Source organism: Perca fluviatilis, chromosome 3, assembly GCF_010015445.1.
Source record: "Perca fluviatilis chromosome 3, GENO_Pfluv_1.0, whole genome shotgun sequence".
Taxonomy (NCBI): Eukaryota; Metazoa; Chordata; class Actinopteri; order Perciformes; family Percidae; genus Perca; species Perca fluviatilis.
Genome location: NC_053114.1, coordinates 24877181 through 24891332, shown reverse-complemented (window position 1 = coordinate 24891332; position 14152 = coordinate 24877181).

Genomic DNA, 14152 nt, shown 5'->3' with positions numbered 1-14152 from the left:
AAAATAACTAATTCTGACATTCCCTGAAGAGGGTCTTTCATCTTATAAAAAGTAGCTGCAAAGTTGAGTAGTTTTGCTTAAGTAACACAACACTGCAGATGATAGGATTCGTTTGGCTCAACCCCAGGGGCCCAGCATGACAAAGAACACTTGTTTAGCAACTGCATAACCGGGTCCCAACATGGGCCTGTGACTGTGCCCAACCTCACCTAGAAACCTGCTCCATTTGCATTCCGCTTCTCCAGACACCAGGCAACAGAGTCTGAGGGGATACAAGGTCCCAGAGATGGCACTGGAAGCTCACACATAAATTAGTCTTTATTCCCCCATCTCTCCTCCCTCTTTTCCCCCACTGCTGCTCCTCCCCGCTCCCCCTTATTTGTCCCATGGCTTCATCCCATCACAGTTCATGCAAAGGAGAGAGTGAAATTCAACTTTTCCCCATCTAATTACAATCTGTATTTACTTTCCTGGGGCTACTGTGTGAGCGAGCATTTCGGCTTTTTAAGTCTGGAAACCAATGTTTAGTTCAGCATTGAACATGTCCTTTAGAATAATAAAATAACACTTTCTTTTACTTTTTAAAATAAAGTTCATGCCAAATCCAAACCCACACAGCTGACTCCCATACTTTATATTGGACAAACTGTATGTGTATACCATAGTATATACAATGAACTATAAACTTTGTGTTTTCATTAATTAGTGTTTTCTCAATAGTTTAGATTACATCATTTTTTCACATGCTGGCAGAGTTGTTGTACATACTTTCTTGCCCCAAACACAATTATTCTTTAGATTTTCCATGTGACCATTTTGCTTTTGCCATAACATGAAAATATCAGTTTCAGATAACATGCTACTGCGGAGAAAAAGGACAGGTAGCTTAAAACAAAGTCCACATCATTAGAAAGGAAAAGGTGCAGAACTCTTGATATAGGCATTATGGTTATATATATGGTATCAGATTTCTTTGTTGATAACAAAAAAAAAGACAATGAAATTATAAATCACATAAAAACGAAAAGGTCACAGTAAATGTAAAAGTTACAGAACAACATACAATTTGTCAACACCCCGACAAACTACTACAAAGTGGTTTAGCACTTTCACCTCACGACCCCAGCTGGCTAAGGCTTTCTTGTGTGGAGTTTCCATATTTTCCTTTCACTTGCATGGAATTTCTTCAAGACTTGAATACAGACAGGTTAGGTGAATTTGCAGCCTGTTCTCATGAACCATACATTTGAAAAGCTACGAAAAGTTAAGCACTGTAATTCGTATGATTTACAAGTTTTTTTTTTGCTGTGTGCACCACATTGACGGCAGCTGTATAAGAACGTGGCTGGCCGCGTAGAGAGGAGGTTGGGGTGGATGAGTGAGCGTTAACATACAGGACTTTCAAGCCAGGGATTGGAGTTCCCTTCCTGGAGAAAACAAAAGACTTTTACCCAGGAAATGCGTGTTCCTTGGGAGTGTTTTAATGCAAACCACGATCTTTTCCTAAACTTAACTAGTCGTTTCGGTGCCAAAATTCAACTGTCGTCCCCGCATAACGCTCACTTTTTCTTACCTAAACTTAACCGTAATCTCCGCCGAAATGACCGACAGCTCGCGGTGCTCTGTACCCGCCTCACAGTCACCTATTCTCGGGTAACTGAACCACCAACTACCGCTGACCTGATGGAGCACCATGTAGCACTCTGAAGCAGCTTAAACAGCTAGCAACTGCCATACAATATCATACGAACCCGTTCATGAGAATGCGTTGGAATTGGCTACTTTAAATTGCATGTAGATGTGAATGGTCGTATGTCTACATGTGTTATCTCTGTTAAAAACTGGCAACCTGTCCAAGGTGAACTCTATGAGCTGGAATAGGCCTTTGCACTACTGTGACCCTGCAGAGGATAAGTAGGTTAAAATGGATGAATGTAACACTGACCAACTGATAAACCAAACCAAATATCCAAATATCCCACAAAGATTTTTTTAAATACTATTTAGATACCATTAGAGGGGCAGGCAGACCCACTTAACCATCATGTTGACTGACATTATGCACAAGGATGACAAATTAAAGAAAATACCTAAATAAATGAGTGGAAAACCATTAACTAATGCAGATGCTGCTATGAAAGACACAAAGGGGTCACTGAATGAGTGAGAAAATGTTGTGAATCATACCCTATGGCCTTCACAGTCACCACATCTCAACCCAATGTGTTGCACAACGGTCTCTCCACCAGCATCATCAAAACACTAGATGAGGGAATATCTTTTGGTGTTAATCCCTCTGGTAGAGTCTAGAGAGGAGGATCGTGGTGGCCTAACATCTTACGAAGACACTTTATGATGGTTTTTCCTTTAATTTGTCACCCATCTGTAGTTGTCTGCTCAACATGCCAAGCTAGCATATAGCACAGCAGTTGTATTATTAGCAGCAAGTCAGGTGAGGTGTTGACAGTAGACAGTCCATCGAGCAGAGAAACACTCCCTACAATCTGTCTATCTAATGGGAAAAAGGGAAGACAGAAGACCACTGTGGTGTTGACTCTTTCAAATGCCACCCCCACCCAATCCTTGCCTTTCCAGACAGTCACACTCTGCGTTGGCACGTCATTTGCTATAGCTGCAAATGCGGTCATTAATTTACCCTTCCCAGTGAAACTTCATATACCCATGACACATTTTTTTCTTTGTCTAATTAAATATAATTTTGAAGCTCTTTAAATCCAACTTCATCCAAATGCAAAATCTAATTTTTCATTTGCTTTTGTACATGATATAAGACATCAAGTCAATAATTTATTAAATTACTTTTCCCATTCATTTTCTTCTATCTATAATTGATCTCTCCAGTTGAAATTCTGTTGTTCCTCTTACTCAGCCAGTCTGCGGAGAGGCTGCGTGACATCACTGTGAACAGGGCTTGTACCTCCCCATACCCTCACTGGAAAACACACACACACACACACACACACACACACACACACACACACACTCCTTCAGAGCAGCTTCGGACATCCTTACCGTGTATATATATAACACAGCACTTTATGTTAATCATTAGAAGTTTGATTCATTCTCTTAAACGTAAAGTGCATTACTTTTGGATACTACTTTTTGACTATAGCATTTTTGTGAAGTTACCTTTTATTTATAAATATAATTAATTGATTTATTGACACATTCAAAGCACAAAATGAGACATTAATGTGAATAATTTGATTGTTTTCGAGCAATTTCTGGTAATGGTTAGTTATTCTTTACTTGTAAGCAACCTTACATTGACAATAACAATTAGGCATTTTTCAGTATGCGTAAATCAATCATAAATTTATAAACACATACTGGTTATTATTCTGGATGATCACATGGTCATTGCTCTCTTCCACCACTGTCACATTTTTGTCAGGAGGGACCTGATTAATTAATTAATCTATTTTGATTCTTTTTTTTTTGTAAAACATTTATTTTATAAATTATTTGATCACCTTAAACACAAATTTTGCACACAACACACATTTTCAAAGTACCTTTGCCCATTAGGTATACTGCTAGCTAGCTAACTCACCACATAGCACGTTTCCTATGTATTTGACAAATGGATTTATTTGGCAAATTAAAGGATTATGTCTGCTTATGATATGGTAAAAGGTTAGTTTACATTCACATGACATGGTAAATCCAACCTGAGCAGATAACCCCTATATTTCACTTTTCTTTATGTAATTTCCCAATTCCCTACAAATTACCGTTAATTCCTATGGAAAGTTTCCACCTTGAATATTCACAGACATCATTTCAACGTTGTAAAGATGTTTATCAAGAATAAATAAAATAAATGATCCTTTCAGTAAAATTTGGGAACTGCTGCTCAAGGAGGTTATTTCAACAGTTCCAGTGAAGGACAGGGAGAGAGGACTCAAGTCTGGCTGTATCCTGCATCCCACAAAAACGGGGCACCAAACCATTCTGAATTTCCATCTGTTGAATGCTTGCAGAGCCAGTATGTATCTCTGCTCCCATTAAAAAGGCTACTAGAGCTGGTTTAGCCAGGTGGTTCACCACTATAGACTTGAAAGATGTTTATTTTTTATGTTGCAGTGGTGCCCCTAGATGAAAAGTTCCTCTGTGTAGCTTTCTAGGGAGTGGCTTACAAATACAACGCGCTGCTTTTCAGCTACTTTCTGGGTGCCAAGGTTTCTGCCAAGGTACTAGAGTCTTTTTCTACCTAAATGACCTTAAAATTATTTTTGGCCTGGTCTCAAGAGTCGGCTATGTTCTACCCGGTTCTACCCAGCGCAGTTGATGCTGCACCTCAGAAAAAGGAGAGCTCCCCTAGGACCTTTATACAGGTGCTTAATCCAGGAGTGGAACTGACTTTTGCCAGACTCCTAAGTCCAGTTAACGTGTATATAGTTGCGTCCTCCGACATTGTAGTGGGTGTTGTTGACAAATCTACAGCAGGCCCAGGAAGGCTGCTCTTACAATTGCCGAAAGCAGGAAAAGCTGCAAGTGATGTTGCTATGTTATAACGTTCACAATGGCTACATTTATAGCACGTGTTAATGTTTTACTCTACTTGCTTGCTAAATGTATATGTCTTTACAAATGTGTTAGCTATCTGGAAGCAAGCGTGTTTGAGAAAGCTGTTGAAGAGGAAGTGATTGGCTTAGGGGTATTACAGACCAACGACCCAATCATTTACAATTTTTAATAAAAGGCACACACCGAGTCCACGTGGCAGCCACAATTACGTAATTGCAGAGGTTTGCTGGTGTGAAGTAGGAAGACCAGTGTGGAACAATGCAGTCAGCCATAACTTTTGTTGGTGTTTATACACAATACATGACCCTTTTCTAGATTACCAAAAAATTTATTTATGAGTTGCTTCATAAAAATAAGAGTAATATAGCATGTTAAAATGTTTTTCAGTGATCAGTCAAGTGTGCATCTAACTAAAATGGAAGGAGTCTCTGTCTGTATGTCAGTCCCTCTACCAGTACTTCCTCAACAACCGCTCATCCAATCAACTTCACACTTGGCAGGTGTATTGCTGAGGGCCAAAGGAAGTGCAGTGTTGACTGCGAGCTCTTGAGATCTATGGGACATATGTATTAGTAGTGCCTTATGTACACTATGTAGTTTATTGATAGGGGACCCCTATTCATTGTAACGGCCAAACAGCATGCTGGGTACAGAACATTCAAGAACAGTTGAGAAGAAAGAGAGACCGCTTCAGCAAACTTAAACATTTCAAGCATCAGCAATGTAACTTTTGGAATAAATGCTTCTGTTCCCGGAAATAGCCTGGTTCTGTATTATCTAGCATTGCTAGGGATCACAACTATGTCATGGCAGGTGTATTGCTTAGGACTCAAGGAAGTGCAGTGTCGAGTGTAAAGTTGTTTGGATGAGCGGTTTTCAAGAAAGCTGCCAGCAGCCATACTGTGGCCAAGCGTGCCACATTTTGAACAGTCACTGCACTAGTCAAGTCAAAGGCAGAGTAAGATATGATAATTAGCCTGTTTGTGACCAAAATTGGTACCCATTTTCTAAACCTGAACCCTTTGATAGCTCTAATGATGAGAAGAGTTTCTGACAACAAGGACAGACAGTGAACAGTCTTGGAAAATTGGTTTATAATTAAATGTTTACATAATGCGATGGTTCATTTTGGTTCATTTTAAAATTCAAGTGCTTCCCTGAGACAATTTCCTCTCCCTAATTACAATTTCCGTCTAGACTGACATTTACAATGAAATCCTCAGATCTTTGGAAATGTGTTTTTGATTTATTATTTCTGGCTTCATTACAGTAGTTAGTGACAAGAAATTAGTTTAAAAAATAAGAGCTCAAATTATCAGGGCCTTTGACTTGTACAGCTGACTCATTATCCTACGTCAAAAAAAAGTGGAACATTTTTGACAATCGCGTACAGCAAGAGAAGATCAGAGGAAGAAATAGGTTGTTTCAATTTTTTTCAAAATGCTTTTCTGCTATTGAAATGAACTGCAGGGACATCAAACATTCTTGGCTGCGTAGCTTTGATGCCATCTGAGGCTCATATTACAGCTAGTTGACACACTGGTGATTATTCATGGAACTCACGCTTATTATGCTGGAGAGACAGAACAATGGTTTTCTGTTGTGGGAAGTGACGAGTTAGAAGTTCTAACCTCTGCCAAACCAATCTCCCTATGCATTTCTTCCAGCAGAGGGATGCACACATCTCCGTCCCCCTTGGGTCTAATCTGACTTAGATAAACATTTGCCATGCAGTCTGAACATCACACAAAACCATTGTGATGCTCTTGTGAAGCTTGCTGTGATACTAAACTCTACCACAGAGATGGATTTTAGCCTTCAACTTTCTTTGCTAAAATATCTACAACCGGGCATGGCATGCAGCTGAAAGGAGAACTAAAAGCAATTTTTTTTAAATCTATGAAAAATAAAGGAAAATCATCTCGAATCAATTAACAAACATTTATAGATAATTATTCTTGACCTGAAACTATATAAAAAAAACTTAAGACCAAAGCAATGTGAAGAGGATTTTTACTTTAGAGTTGTTTTTTTTACGTTAGAGCTTTATTTCCTTTAAAAACACAAGGCAAGTATTGGCAGTGACACAAATTATATTGCTTTGTCTTTGAAGACCCTTGCTTACCCTACAGCACGCTGGCCCACGTAGCTCATGTTTTACCATCACACACATCCATCACTGAGTCAGGAATCATATCAATACTTGCCCATTTCCCCATTTGGGGAGAGCTGAGTAGATCAATTCATTTATAAGGAACCACAGCCATACATCCGTTTTAGAGATTAGAGCTATTGGCTAGTCATCTGATGGAGGGTTTAAGGTTCATTAAGTCAATGGAATCCTTAATCAATAAACAAACTTTAAGTCCAGGCTTATATGGAAATATTTCTACTACATATCTACTATTCTTATTCTCTAATCTATTATTTTGATAGTTTAAATTGTATTTCCTAACTTTTGTGTATTTTGACCTTGGTAAACAGCTAGCCTGACAAATGCCCAAGTTATCTGTAACAGGATACTTCAAAAGGCCAGTGATGTATTATAGAATTGTGAAATTGTGAGGTTTTACAAATCTGTTTCATAACCTTGGTGTTGTGATGAGGTTTTGAGGCAATACAAATGGAAACATTGGTAAGAAATACTTTCTTGTTCCATTCTCAAAGTCAAAAAAATGGTAATCTTTGATAGTGGAAGACAAAGGTTAGCATCAGATGCATGCTGCCATATCTGTACAGTATTGTCCAAATGACAGAGGGTGAGTCCTCAATCACCAGGTTTATGTAAATCCCGCAACTCAAGTTTCTGCCTGCAGTCCAGCGTATCCCTCTCCAACTAAATCGTGGGGCATACTCTGGCCGTGATTCTTAAGTGTCACTCGTGTCCACCTGAATTATTGTTTGTGTGTAATGCAGGGGAAGAACCAGCATACAATGAGAAGTGGTTGTGCCCTCTGATTGATTGTTAAGTGTTGTCCAGGAACCCATTGCCAGACTCCACTTAACGGCCTGAACAGCAGAAAGCAATCAGTGGCTGTTACTAAGGGTCTCGTGGGGACGGGTCCGGTCATGATTGATCTTCAGTGGATCTCTGAAGATGTCTCAAAGAACTGGGTTTCACCAGAGTTGTGTTCAGGTTAGAGAGAGTTCCCTCGGACCTGAAAATGTGGCATCACATCAACTGAGAGCTTTGGTTAGGTGCAACGCAAAGAAGCCGAAAACCTTTTTTTCTGATTTAACTTTCCTTGTTTGGAGAACATGAGATGTCTTGGTGTGTCTAATCATAAGTGGTATTGCCCTGTGAGGCATTTTAATTGGCATGACAAATGGTGTGTATTTGCATACATCATTCATACCGTATGTTAACGGCAAATTACCGCATGAAGCAGTGCATTATAGCAAAATAGTAAATCCCAGAGGATATATTACATTTCTTCAGGCATTATTGTACCTGAAGACACACACACACACACACACACACACACACACACACACACACACACACACACACACACACACACACACACACACACACACACACACACACACACACACACACACACACACACACACACACACACACACACACACACACACACACACACACACACACACAGCCGTCTCTAGTACCAGGCCGTAGAGCTGTCCGCTCTCCAGTGGTGTGTCAATGTGTTCAGTGACCACAACGCCTGGTGTTATTCTCATTACAGAGGGATCAAAGGGACATGAGCTTCATAGCAGCGGGGACTCTCTTCAGCCCCCTGAGAAGCAACTCCTCCTCTAATCTCAAAGGTCACATTTAGTCATTCAAATATAAAACAGCATCACATCACTCGCACCCATGTGACCTGCTGAGGTCTTCTCCAAAGCCGAGGTTTCAGAGGAAACAGACATAAGCGAAACAGTTCTATAAGGACTGGAAAACATGTAGAACAAACCACAGTTTATCCTTTAGCAATAATTAGCCTCTAAGGTGCCCAGAATTATGGTGATGACCCTGTTGATATTTAATCTAGACTGGTAAGTAATGTTATTTTAATATTCAATTAATATTCTGAGGCCCCGTACCACACACAAACAATAATCCTCATTAAGAAGCTGAATGAGGGTTTGTCCTTGCACAGTGTCATAATGGCTGAAAATAACAGCCATGAATTGTGCACTGGTACACTTTATATTCTGTGTGATCACTGTTTCAACAATGCTCCATTGTCAGGGGTTAAGTGAGGTAAGGGGATGTGCGTTTAAGATGAAACCTAACACGCTCATAAGTATCTTTCTATTTATTTTGTTTTTCATACATTTTCTTACTTGCACAATGTGTTGTTTCACGCTCACTTCCATATAACATGTTGTAAAAATGAATCAGTTTAACGTGTGCTGTGCTTAGTACTGCTACAAACATGCAATGTCCACAATTAAAATCACACCAGTGATTTTTGTTATGGAATTTAGTTTTCATTCTTTAAATGACACAGTGAGTGGACAGTGATGGTGGCAGCTAATAACATTGCAGTGCCAACAGCAGTTCCTCGGGATCTGAGCAGCTGTTCTGCAGTCTATATTGGCCTGTTCTTCAAGTGGAGAAAAAAAGAGCAACCTAGATGAGAATTTTGTGCTTCAGTGGCTATTGAAAGATGAGGCAATAAACGGCTAAACTTGAGTAATCACACACTCCCTGAGGAATTTCTCAAATGGGGATGGTCAAAAACCTTGAAATTTGAGCCCCTCGCACGCGGCCCAGGCTTTAACATTTGATGAGATTCATTATTGTAGGGAGCTGAATACAAGTGTCTTCTGATTACAGGGCCCACCATTAAAAGTTCCCACCAGTGTGAATTTCCATGGTAGAACGTCAATAGGATTAAAATCTCAATTCACTCCAGTCAATTCTCCTGTAACAAGATTTCATTAAAAGCAGGCAGGGAGGAAAATGGACTCGAAAGCACTGAAACAGCTGGACTATAAATTATAAAAATGTGCTTTCTGCTAACTGAACACACCTTCAGCTTGCAGATGCATTATTATTTAATGTTCAGAGGAGCTGGTTTTATGTAAATTGGAGTCTTCTATTCTCTTCAACCCCCTTCTCAATGCCAGGTACTTCCAAACCAAGCAAAGGGAGAGATTATGCAAACCAATTAACATATGAAAATAACGTATTAATATACTGTCTCTGAACTGTATCCAATCAGTTCCTTTTCACTGGCGTGTGTACAAAACAATTAAAATTAAATTTATACTGCTCTTCCTTAACATATTCTGCAGCAAATGGAATCAGTGAGCAAATGCTGACAAAAGTTTTACAGGCCTGTGTTCTTCCTTAAAGGCACACTGACTTTAAGAATATTTATAAGACGCCATGCTAATAAATTCCACTCTTTGTTTCTCCCTAATGATGTGTGCATCTGAGACAAAGCAGCAAAATCCATAGCGGTAGCCAGGTGCTAATGAATGGCTTACATTATGCTGTCCACTAATTACTACCGCACCATAAATAAAACACAAGACAATCAATTAGTGGTAGACGTGTGTTTGTTAGTCATGGGCAGCAAGTTCCTCCAGGCCAGTGCTTTGCAACAGACCTGCTTCTTCCGGGTGTAATTTTGAAATGGATAGGATGAGATTTAGAATGTTACTGAATGCCTTTCAGGCATTCTGTTTCTACTCTCACAGATTACAAGTAAATAAATATATACACAGTTTCAACTGAGAGGTGAGTGAAATGTTAAAATGCACATGGAGCAGAAAGTCTAATACTTTCCATTGAATGAGACAAAAGAAATCCAACAGGCAGCTATCATCTCTCTGACTAAGCTTTGCAAAAAGGCTTTCTCCTCCACTTCAAACAAAGCTCCTCCAGTTTCCCAGACACCAACTGGCTGACGTATCACACTTGATTTGAACCAGAGCAGGGGAAATCAGAGTGCATTAACACTGCATGTAGAAGGCACTAACTGAATGATCCTAGCATTATGCGGCCTCTGGCCTGGCCTATCTGCGTAGTATGATGCATAATTTGAGCATTAATGTAATTTACATTTTAACACAGTCCCAAAAGTAAACTGATTAGTTGATAGTTATCTACTAATGTGCCAAGAGGACCCACATGTCACTTGCATGCAGGCAGAGGGACAGGATTACACATGACAAGGTTGGCCTTGCAGGAGCAAAGACAAAGAGACAATGCCCGCCAGAAGGATAGACACCAGAGAGAGGGCACCACACAGACATTCACACAAACACACTCAAAGTCTAACACAGAATCTTGTGAGGTAAATGGTTGAGGTTAAGGTTTGCTAGTGTAGCATTTCTGTCTAACAGGATCTATCTTTCTTCTATATTTTCAAGGACCTTTAAACAAATCATACCAATAAAAAGGAGGGAGAAACGTAACAATACATCTGGAGGATATAACAATAGGTTTGCAGTCCTCAGACCACTTGGTAACATCTACAAATATGTGTTTGTGCAAAGTTTCAAGGGCAGTTCACTTTTCAGACATCGTATTAATCAATCTAAAATTCAAATTTGAAAACTTTCTGGGCCGTCAAATGTCTTTTATCTCTGTCCCGGCAGAGTTCCTTCTTTTTCATGGGACAAATTAGTGCCCCTGTAGATGACAGAGGCGCTTAAAGAAAGTGTAACAGAGTTGCAGTCCCATGATGCAATGGTCCCAGTGGTTACATCTGCTATATTCTTTCATCTTTCTCTATTGTTAGGTGGGAGCTGTCACATTAGGAGGAGAATAGTGGCTCCTTCCCACCCCCAAGTTCCCCCTTTTTCCCATTCCAGCAGTTGGCAGGGTGGCAGGACCATACAAAAGAACGTGCACCAGGGGCACAGAGGGGAGCACCGTTAGAGGAAAAACAGTTTGGGAATTAAGGTCATTAATTTTCCACTTTCAAGGGCTGCCACACAGACGGAGATAAAGTCAGCATAAATATTCCGCCAAAGTTTCTCCTGTTTTTCTCCTCTCCCCTTTTTCATCGGCAGCCCATTTATCTCCATGCTGTCAATTAGAGGCAAAAGCAAAGAACTAATTAGGAACTGTGCAATTTTAATTAGCTGTTTTGATAATTAAACTAATTGGTTCCCTTGTGTTTCTGCAATGTGTGCTGAGAACTTTTTTGATATCTGGGCAGCAGATTTCCCATCCGCTGGTTAATTAGTCACTTTTGCATTAAAAAGGAGCCTTCCTTAATAGCCTTAATTTGCAGTTGAAAAGAGAATCTACCATCAATAATTTGTGTAATTGGTAACCGTTTGATTGTAATTTAGAGGCATGGCCGGACAGCTCTGCATGTCTAATTCCTAATGACTAGGATTAAAGTTGGATTAACTGTTTGGGAAAGGGATTCACTCTCCTCTCTCTCCTACCCACCAAATGGCACCTTGTCTTCATTTGATTGGTCATGAAATTCAAATTGACTAGGTGAAGAGCAGGGCTTATACCATTCCTATTACATTCTATATGGTGAGCCTGTCAGGTTACATAAAAAAGATTCCAATAATTCCTATTTTCCACATACCGTCTCAGGAGCGCCACGAGGAAGATAATAAAAAAGTGGTTAGAATTTATTATATGATGTGTTAAACCTCTGCTATCAAACCCATTTGTGTACAACTCTGAGGGGTACACATTGCAGAGATCAGCCACTAGGAGGAGCAGAACCTTAAATCTCAGAGTAACAAAGTAAAGTACATCTCACTGTTCAATGAAACTTCATTCAAGTAGTAGGCAATGCTTTTCTCTCTGAACATGACATTGCATATTAAACACAGTGTACATTCACAAACAGAAACTGAACGTCTGCCTAGAAGTTACAGGCCTAAATGCAAAGATGGTGACATTATACAAATCATTTTGTACAAGTACTCACCAAACTGATGTTTGCTACAGTTGCAGAAACATCAGGGGAAACAACACTGATGTTTACAGGTGTCAGCTTAATGCTAGAATGCATTTGAATATTGCTAGAGGCTGGGAAACCTGGACTAAAAGCATATCATTCAACATCTTAACTATCAGGCACCATCTCTATACTTTTCCAGCACAGAGCCCCGTCAGTAGTCTGATTAAAAAGCACCATTCATCCCACTTAGCCAGAATACAATTAAGGGACATGGCTTTAAAAGCCCAGCCCTGAAGCCTCTCCCCATCCCACATAAAAGGAGCACTCTCCACTGAGCCTTGCCTGTAAATATCATGTTTGATATGAGGTTTTAATCTGCTTAGCCATTCTGAACTATAGAATGGGCTCATCCTCTCTCTGAAACCTCTGTCCAATGGCTGTGTGCCTGAGGACGAATAGGAACACAACACTAGTGCGCTATCTGATTAGGTGGGGTTAATTACAGAGCACTGTTTTGTAGTGGCTACATTTGAGAGCCGCCCATAAATAGATGGGCATGGCTAATGCATGCTCAGAAATGAATTTTAATTAACTGTGTATCAGAGAGGCTCACTCAGGGGCTTGTTTGTAGTATGTACTGACCCCGCTGTTGGATGAAGAGTGGGAAAGGGTTTGCACCCAAGACACAGTGAGAGGGGCTGAAGAGTACACCATGGCCTACATGAGCCACGTATCACAGACACACAAAATGCTGTGTCTTTACACAAAGGTAATGTGGGTAATTTATATTGATGAGAACCTTGATTGAGAGCCACTCTGCAACTTTTCCATGCCTTCATATTATGATGATCTCAGATGGATGGACACATGGTCTCTGCAGCTATTCCACTTGTTCAAATGAGGATCAAATACCAGTGACACTTAAATATACATCAAACTACATACTACCACATGATTTCGCAAAACACGTAGACCCCAAAACCTGGCTACTGGTGGGGTAATTGTTGTAAATTCACAGCTCCATCCGCTATTACCCACCCCTCACACACACACACACACACACACACACACACACACACACACACACACACACACCATTTTCACTCCCTCTCTGAACGGTCTTTATATAGTTTCTTTCCACATTCAAATGTCAAATGGCTATTTGAAATCAAGTCCTGATGATACTGAACCATTCTTTCCCCTTTCATTTCCAGTTTTCTGTGATTGGATTAATTATGTGCCACTCACTTTGCTAGAGGTCAGCAAACATACATTCTCGGTCATAAGTCATCAATCTCTGTAACTCTGGAGATGAAAAGTCAAGCATGTCAGCCAGGAAGCTGGACAGAGAGGGATCAGGCCATTGATTTCAGGGCCAACCCAATCTACCACAGCCTGATGCCCTGAGAACTGAAATTATCCCTATGGGCTATGTACAGTGAGTGCTTTATACCTTAGATTTGTGGTGCATGATCACATTAGCGTATTTACCTCCACCACAGTTTATACAGATATAATTGTAGCGATACAACAATAATCGTCACTGATGAGGTTCCACTACACGCATCTTACTAAAATGCGATCGAATGCAAATCTTAAAGAGGCCCTTGATGATGAAATAGTTTGAGAATTATTATTACAATTATTTGATTATAGAGTAGCTAATGATAATGGGCTTAGAGTAGGGTTGGTGCAAAAATGTAACAGAAGGCAAGGACAGACTGAGCAAGCTCACACCACAG